We start from the raw sequence: 9,816 nt of genomic DNA, 5'->3' as shown, positions 1-9,816 counted from the left end.
CATGTGTGTCAGTTCCCTGTCCTACCTACATGGCAAAATTATACAGCATTCATTCTGGTCTTCTGGCTCTTCAAAGTTTTTTTTACTAGTCTTCCTTGAACTTTAGATGTAGTAGTTGTGTTGTAGATGTGTCTCATGGGGCTAGACTGTACACAGGCATTTGCTTGCATCTGATTACTTAAAGCTTTCTTAAGAAGTCTCTACTACAAAAAGAAGCTCGGAGAGAAGCCTTATACCTGTGGGTATAAGATAAATACTTAGAAAGTAATTATGGTGACAATATTAGATTTTCCCCTTGAACCTTTAGCCATGGGTAGGTGGGTAGGTTTGCAATTCTATATTACCCTCCTAGTACAGAAGTCGTTACTCCAACTAATGGACATTATTCTACCTTTAAGGATATTTTGCCATGGCATTCATGGTTGTGATTGATATGCATTATAGATGGAAGGATTATTAGTCTTGTAAAGTCTCCATGACCACATGGTCAGCAGCATAAAAATCCAGGGGAGGCAAGAAGGTGGTTTGATTCAACATGACTAAGCAGTCAGTGTTAGTTCAAACTCCATTACATTGACCTCAAGTAATTTATTTAGGCATGTTTAGGCATATCACAATTTGGTGACTGGTTTTCATTTCCTATTGTGAATATAGCAGCAAAATTCAGATAAAAAATTGTCCTTTGGATACATGTCAAAGACTTGTACAGGTACGATAGATGGATTCATTTTCAGCTCTCACAGAGAATTTCAGTGAAGCCACCAGCTATACAGTAGCTGTACCAGCTAGCAGTCCTACTGGCAGCAAATGAGGTTATTCCTCACATCATCAGCATTTGATTTTAATCATTCTGACCACACTGAGTAATAAATACATGATAGGTTATTTTCCCCACCACCAGTGAAATAAATCAATTCAAGCCAGATTAGAATATGTTAAAAGCAGGTTTATTGACAGGTCACTTTCAGGTGGGTTGGAGTCCAGGGAGGTAGACATGGGAAAAAGAGAAGGAGGGAAAAGAAAAGAGAAACAGCTAGTACAGAGAGGAGAGGGAGGGAGACAAAATGTCTAGATTTCTTTTTCCCGGTGGGGGAAGAACAGAACAGCCCCTGAACTAGAACAGTGTTAGAGATAGGATATGACAGCTACTGAGGGATACTTGGAGAACCTGGAAAGCATGTCTGCTTTGATATGTAAAATATGCACAGTCCTTTGTCCCTGGACAAGGATGTTCTATTTTCTAATTTAAAAAAATATACAATACATTCTGATAAAAATTTTCATCCTTTCCCAGCTACCTAACTCCATGCCCTTTCTTTCTTTAAAAAACAAGCAAACAAGAAGAATCAAACCAAGCAACAAAACCAACAGACACAAAAATAAAACCATAATGTACAAGCAAACCACTAGTAAGAAAAAATTCACAAAGTTCTATTGTGTTATCTACTGTTAGGTATAGAGTCTGTTTTCTAAGTGTGGTTAATAAAACTACTGAGAATTGAAAAAAGTTAATTATCCCTTTGAAAATTGGTGGCAGCTATAGAAAGTTCCATGGTTAGAGATAGGAGGACACTTTCTTCCCTTATTTAGCATTGAGATTGAACCTGTACATGGTGTCACACTGACTTCATATGTACATCAGTATTGTTATGTTTAGATTTCCCTGGAGTCATTCCCCCCTGACCCTTAGAATCTTTCTACCTCTTCCACATAGAGAAGCTTTCGGTGAAGACATACCTTTTAGGATTGAATGCTCCAAAATCTCTCAAGCTTGTTGTCAAGTTGTAGGTTACTTATTTCAATTTACTGCAACAAAATTCTTTGATGATAGCTGAATGATGCACTGATCTATAGGCCTAAAAAAATATTGGGTAACTAGATTGCTATGTTTCTTTAGCAGGACACAAGAATTAAGTGTTTCTAGTCTCAAGGTTGTTGACCACCTGAGCAGTATCAGGCATGGGCTCCATCTCTTAGAGTAGGCCTTAAATTCAATAAGTGGATTGTTAATTTAGTACTATTGCTACATAAGCATATCTTCGAAGCATGTCACCATCATGGTAGATTGTAGGGTTTGTAGTTAGGATGATAGCTACTTAATTTCTTCCTTGATTTTAAACTGTTGAGTTGCATCATTGTACCCTTCCTGTTTAAAAAAAAAATTGTTATGTGTGTTCTCGCCACATGATGAACAGCCATACATTTATGCCTGAAACTCTCAAAATCTGAAAAGCACTTGATTTACTGTGACTGGAAATATAATTTGAGTTTTAGAAATATAATCAGTAGTCTATGGAAATTCAGCAAAAGTAATCTTAATGTCTGAATCATTGTCTTTCTAGATACATATACTGAATTTTCAGTATTTCTCTTTATTGAATTCAGATTGTATATTCTTGACTGGCAGTGGTTTTCAGGTTCTGAATTGCCATCAGCATTTCATTCAGGCTTTATTTTATTTTCCTTAAATATTGGAGGGCTAGAGAGATGGTTCAGTGGTTAGAGCACTGACTGCTCTTCCAGAGGTCCTGAGTTCAAATCCCAGCAACCACATGGTGGCTCACAACCATCTGTAATGGGATCTGATGCCCTTTTCTGGTGTGTCTGAAGACAGCTACAGTGTACTTATATATAATAAATAAATAAATCTTTAAAAAATATATTTGTTTGGTTTGAGGCAGGATATCTCTTGTAGCCCTTGTACTTGATGTGAGTACTAACTAGAGTAACTAAAAAAACTGCCTCTGCCTCCTGAGTCCTGAGATTAAAGGTTTGTGCTACCACACTGGGCTAAATATTTGAAAATTGTGTGTGAATAGGATTCCCTGAAAAAACTAGAGTAATTGCATCCCCCTATAGATGAAGTTATATTGATTTTGAGCCACTTGATGTGGGATGGAAGGACTCAGCTTTAATTATCTTCAATAGCAAATACACATTTTCTTATCTGATAAGCTGTCTAGACTGTGTTGATTTCACTCAGGCATTTATTCTCTAGGTTTACTAAGTTGTTTGTGCCTTCTTCAAACTCTTTGAATTAGTTAATGCAATTTATGGTTGATATTTTATATTCTATGTCCTGAGGCTCATTAAGTTACTAAAGATCATTTCTATAGGAGTAGTAAGTATATTTGAAGCCAAATAATATTTGACCTTTCATATTGTTTATTTATGATAATTTCTGGGCATTTGAATTGTTTATATTAGTTTTGTCTTAAAGACACGGTTGCATAGGGCTGTCAAACATGATGTATTTTCTGAACTAAGTTTGTCTGGATATTTTAGTAGATCATCAGGGTTCCATAGCGTATACTATAGCACAGAGGCGTGGAACCATATGAGTTTGAAGATGGGGTGAGTTCAGGGGCCTTTGGTTTAAGATTCACTCTTTTTGGGTGTAGCACAGGATATGTTAGTAAGGCCAAACTCAGGGATAGATACGATAAGTGCAAAGTCTAATAAGCAGGTTAATAGGGAAAGTACAGGGGTAAGTTTCTTGGATCAAGTAGGCATTTACCTAACTTTATTTATTACACACATTGCCTACAGTTAGCCATTTTCAATAAATAGGTCTGTTATCTAATTTGGTTGTTAGCATGTAAATAGTATACAAATTCTCTCTACCAGGTATATTTCAATAACTAGTCTAATTTGACTGCAAAATGTCAATTACTCTTTCTAACTTTTAGTAGTATATATTGGTCTTTGTCTATTCTTTAGCATTTTTGAGATAGGCTTTTTTCATATTTTTATTGGATATTTTATGTATTTACACTTCAAATATTATCTTCTTTTCCCTACCCCCTTTCTCCCCTCCCTCCACTCCTTGCTTCTGTGGAGATCCTCCCACCCACACTTCCACCTCAACACCCTGGCATTCCCCTACACTGGGGAAACAAGCCTTCACAGAACCAAGGGTTACTCTTATTAATGCTAAACAAGGCCATTCTCTGCTACATATGCGGCTGGAGCCATTAGTTCTGTGCTCCCCCCTTCCCCCCCCCCAGCCACCATGTATACTCTTTTGATGGTGGTTTACTCCCTGGGATCTCTGGTAGTCTGGTTGATTGATATTGTTATTCTTCCTATGGTGTTGCAATCCCCCCAGGTCCTTAAGTCTTTTCTCTAACTCCACCATTACGGTCCCCTTGCTCAGTCCAATGGTTTAGCTGCAAGCATCCTCATCTTTATCAGTAGGGCTCAGGCAGAGTCAGGAGACATCCATATGAGGCTTCTGTCGGCAAGCACTTCTTGACACCAAACCAAGTCACTATTACCTAGACAGTTGTCCCAGGTTCCTGTAATCTCCTTGTGCAATGTGGGCACTTCTTTGGTAAGACCCAGAAAATGAAAAGGCTTTTTATGTGGAGGAGAAACCTGGGTGAGATCAACTTCACCTTCTCATAGGCAACATAGAACAATTAATTCTCCAGGTGTCTTGTTTGTCTAGTTCAGGCCAGGATACTTAAGGCAGTCTTTTCCAGTGGTTATACCATAGATTATAATTTATCTTTCTCATATCTCTGAGGTTTTCGAAGACTTGACTAGTGAAACAAGTGAATTTTTGCTATTGCTTTTAAACTCACTTTACAGTGATTGCTCCCAGCAATCAACTATATGTGTTTCGTGGTGAGTAATTAGACAGGATAAAGTGAAAATATTAAAGTTTATGTAAGGTCTGAGGGTACAAAAGCTTCTGAGAAAATTTTTGAGAGTCTAAAAAAGTGTTTTAAGGTTGGTAAATGAAATTATGAAGGTTGAAAGACTTAATAAACTTAAATGGTGATAAGAAAGTGATCTAAGTATATGAGAGGAATGAAAATGACTCAAATTTCTTCCACTCACTATGCTTTTATATTAAAGCTTCAGAGCTGAAGAGATGGCTCAGTGGTTTGCTCTTCCATAGATACTGAGTTCAAATCCCTGCAACCACATGGTGGCTCACAGTCATCTATATGGAATCCCATGCACTCTTCTGGTGTATCTAAAAACAGCTGTGATGTACTCTAAATCTTTAAAAAAAAAAAAGACTTCGAAGTTCAGATTTTAAATTGTTTTCCAAGTCTCTAAATAATATAGGCATGAGTCTGCTGCTCTTTCTACAATGTGGATTTCAATTCTGATTACAAACAGTGGTAATATTAGTATATCTAAAGTTTATCTCTTTGTATAGAAATTTTAAAAATAAGCTTTAGGAAATCCAACCCAATCCACTCCTCACAGGTCTAATGGACTCCAGTACTGTCAATCAGCAGCCTCTTAACCTTTCTATCTGCCTATTTCTGAAGGTAGCATCTATTCCCTTTTAGACAACCGCCTCTCCTTAAACTATCAAGAGCATAGACCTGAAAGAAACAAATTCACTCCATAAACCCTTTAACTTTGTCTTCTGCCTTTCACATATATATCTCTTCTAGCAGCCTGTCTGGTCCAGATGTTCCTTCAAAAACCTGCATCCAAAACAGCTTAGCTCCAAAAGTTACTAGTCCCACATGGTTTCACAACCTCAACCATAAGTAAAACAGCCTTCTCTTCCAAGACTTGGCCAACAATCTATCATTTTGGACACCTCCTCCCATAGCAGGAAATATTCATAGATTGTCCCATATTTATTATCAGCAAAAGGCTAGGATGTTGGGATTCAGACCCAGGACAAATGGCTGAGATGCATATTTAACATACCAAATTGGACCCAGGCTTCAGGTTCTCCCAACATCCCTCAGTCTCTACCTGCTACAGTGCATGGCTGGCATAACCTCTACCCTGAACTTTCCAGCCCAGATACTGGGCTTCCCCTCCCCTAAAAACTCTTCAATTTATAAAGCAGACATCTTGGTCTCTCTCCCTCCTCTGAGTGCCCATTCTTTTTCTTGCTCCCTTTCCTTTCTTCTTCCCCTATGTCTCTCTCCCAATGGCAACATATTTGGTCTTGTTCCTCGGGGCCAGTGAATCTACCCAAGAGCAGGATCCTAATAAACCTGTGTTGTGGATTGGTTCTCATGCTACTTATGTTAACTTGGGTCCCAAAATCACATAGGAACTCACACATCACACAGAGTCCCTTCCCCCAGTTGGCTTTGATTGTTAATTAGAGTTACTGATGGCCAGTGGCTGGGAAGGGAGACTGAAGGGGAAAATGAATCACCATTGCCAGGAAAAAAAATATGATGCAGAATTGAGAGATGTAGAAGAGAGAGCATACAATCATGTAGAGACTGTCCCACTTGGGGATCTTTCCATGTGCAACCACCAAACCCAGACACTATTGCTGATGCCAAGAAGCGCTTGTTGACAGTAGCCTGGTATAGCTGTCTCCTGAGAGACTTTGCCAGAGAATGACAAATACAGAGGCAAATGCTAGCAGTAAACCACTGAACTAAAAATGAGGTCCCCAGTGGAGGAGTTAGAGATTGAAGGATTGAAGGAGCTGAAGGGGCTTGCAACCCCATACAATGCCAACCAACTAGAGCTCCCAGGGACTAAACCACTACCCTAAGACTGTAGATGGACTGACCCAGGGCTCTAGCTGTGTATGTAGCAGAGAATAGCCTTGTTGGGCACCAGAGGGAAGAGAAGTCCTTGGTTCTACCAAGATTGGACCCCTAGTGTATCGGAATGTCAGGTCAGGGAAGGGGAAGGGGTGAGTGGTTGGGAGGGGTCTCAGCAGAAGGGGGAGGGGAATGGGATGAGGATTTTTGGATGGGAAACTGGAAAGGGGGATAACATTTGAAATGTAAATAAATTTTAAAAATAAAAAATTAGTTAGCAATTTTAAAATTGCAAACAAAGAATTAAATACTAAACCACCATCCAAAGACTATACATGGACTGACCTGTGGCTCCAACTGCATATGTAGCACAGGATGGCTTTGCTGTGCACCAGAGGGAGGAGACAAATGTGGACTCCCCGGTGTAAGGGAATGTCAGGGCAGAGAGGCAGGAAGGGGGCAGCGTGAATGGGTGGAGGAACACCTTTATAGAAAAAGGGGAGGATCAAACAAGTTCATGTTCCCAGGCCAAGAAATGAAGACCTATCCCACTCCAAATGTTTTCTTAATTGTCCATTAATAGGTAAAGAATATAGGAATTGCTGTTATCTAAACTAAAGTGTTTATAACAGTCCATTGGTTATGTCTTAATTAACTACATGCAGCTGACCTGCTCCTTTGACCCCCTTATCAGTCTGACCTAGAGACCCAATGTCTAGGAAAATGAATTAAGGACCTTGAAGCCAAGTGACTGGATAAGATCCAGTCTCCAGGGTATATTCCCATAATGTCAAAAGACAATTTGATAATACTGTAGCTCCCCCACACCCTCAAGCCAATGCTTTGTGATCCCATCCTATAAAAGTGCTTTATTTTCTGAGCACTCAGGGAGATGGCCAGTGTGGGTTCTGAACCACTCTCCCAAAGCAAGATTGTATAATATTTTCATTGTTGTAAGACAGGATCTCCCTATGTAGAGTTGAGTTATCTGTCTGCCTTTACCTCCTGCATTCTGAGATTCAAAGAGATTCACCATTCTGCCTATCTTTGTAGTGAATATTTGTCAGCTCCAGAATTCAGCACAGACAGAAGTAGAAGAAATAAGTCAGCAGAGGAAAATAAAAAGATGAACTACTGGTACTTCAGAACTGTTAAAACCAGAGAATTTTGAAGAGAAAAATTGGTTTTGGACCCTGATACAAGGGACTAAAGTGCATATTTTACATATCAAGGCAGACTTGGTCTTCAGATTTTTCCCAGTATCCCTCAGTCCCAACCTGTTATATCCTACCCACACCCCTGAACCTTCCAGATCAGGGTTTGGGCTGTGTTTACCCCAGATGCTCCGCTCTATATAATTTCCTCCTCTTCCTCTTCTTCTTCCTCCTCCTCCTCTTTCTCCTTTTCTCTCTCTTCCTCCTCTCCCTTCTCCTCCATTTCTCCCTCCTCCTCCTCCTTTTCTCCCTCCTCTTCCCTTTCTCTCCTCCCCTTTCCCTTCTTCCCCTCCTTCCTCTCCTCCTTCCTTCTTCCTTTCTTTTCTTTTCCTCCTCCTCTTCCTCCTTCTCTCTTTCTCCCTTCTCTTTCTGTGTGCATGAGCTTTCTCTCTTTGTTTCCCCACCTCCCATTATCTCTCTAGGACTTCCCTGGTGTCAGTTATTGGGGCCAGTGAACATGCCCAAGAGCAGCTTCCCAATAAACATGCCTATATATAACATATCAAAGACCAAACCAACAATATCCAATAAAAGCAAGCATTATTTAATAGTGGCTTAGAAGTTCTACACTGACAACATTCATATCCAGGATTCCAAGAGAAATGACCCTGAATTTAAACCAGTTAGGTGGTCTTCAAAAAATAATCCTCTACAATTCTATGAGCTTTCCAACTTTGTTCAATCAGGGGCAAGCATACATCCTTATTTACTTCTTGTCTGCATATCTCCCACCTATGTGTGATCAAGCACATATGTGCATTTGGGGCAACAAACATTGCTATTGAGCTAAACACTTAATTTCACAAAACCACTGTTCTGTAAAGTTATCTGTCCTTAGGAAAGTGTGAGTTACACATTAACTTTAAAGGAGGCCCAGAGCTGATTTTTACTGGTTTGAAAAGTGGCAACTCCAAACCAGGCAGCTAATATCTGAGAGTAAAGCAGCAGAGGCTGTACAGATTCTAAGAATCAATTTTTGTAGTGTATAGCAGGCTTCTGGAAGCCCAGAAACTGCTTTACAGGTTAAATTGGGTGCAGGTGGGGAATAGGTACTATTGTTTCTAAAACCTCTTGGCTAAAGGGTAAGAGATAAGTCTTACCCTTGCCTGTTTTTGCAACTTAAGGCTTCCAGGTCTGCAAAGAGTTTTAGTTGCTTTCCAGAATTCCATGGAAACTTTTGCAAAGACTTGGGCATGTTTTGTGAGCCTGGTTTTTGGGGTAGGGAATTTTCTTTTAAGGGACTTAGGTAGCATATGCAAGTCAGTCCTGAACACAATTCAAGTCATCTTAAATTTACAAAATGTGCTATTTCAAAAATTAAAAACAACAAGAAAGAATAACAATCAAACTCCAAAAAATAACAACCAACAAACCAACAAAAAAAGCAAGCTAAAACCCCACATGTGTTGGAAACTTATGATACTGGTAGTAGGGATAGGGAGCGAGGATCATTGTGAAGGTCCAGTCCTAGTAAGTAAAAGTAATACAAACCAATTAAAAATTCTTGAGAACAACAAAACCAGAACTTGTTTTATTATATTTATTATTGTTTTATATAATTGAATGCTCATCATTGGATCATATTTACAAGTGTTTCAACCAAAAGTTCAAAATAAATGGTATTGTTTTCAAATGGTTATTGCATCTTCAAAATGCAATAAGGGATTTTTTTTCATAAGGCATAACCTTTGTGAGGGTCTTTTCCTTCACTATGCTCTGTGGTCTATGGCTAAAGTCACATGACTTAAAGTTTTTAGTTTGATGTGATTGAGTGGATGAGTAATCGATGAGTTATGGTAGTGACAAAACAGGATCCAGTTATTCAATGAAGAATAGCTCAATTGTAACTTCAAACGTTTTGTTTTCTTGAAGTGTGAGTCATTACTTTGTTAAAGTTTGCGAGAATTAGTATTAGGGGACACTGATTCTGGGAACTTCACCGGGGATGTTCTATAGGACAACAGGAATGTTAAAAGCAAACGTATTTGGTGTCTTGGGTTTCATATGTCCTAGGGAAAGATAGTTGATATATTTTTCTTAGTGCTGTTTGTTCCTTGTAAGAGCACTATAGCAATCAAATGAAAGAGCCTGGATATTTAGTCTTGTATAAGAAA

Source organism: Rattus norvegicus, chromosome Y (genome assembly GCF_036323735.1).
Source record: "Rattus norvegicus strain BN/NHsdMcwi chromosome Y, GRCr8, whole genome shotgun sequence".
Lineage (NCBI taxonomy): Eukaryota > Metazoa > Chordata > Mammalia > Rodentia > Muridae > Rattus > Rattus norvegicus.
The sequence above is the reverse complement of the archived record's forward strand: the minus strand, read 5'-3'. Positions refer to the sequence as shown.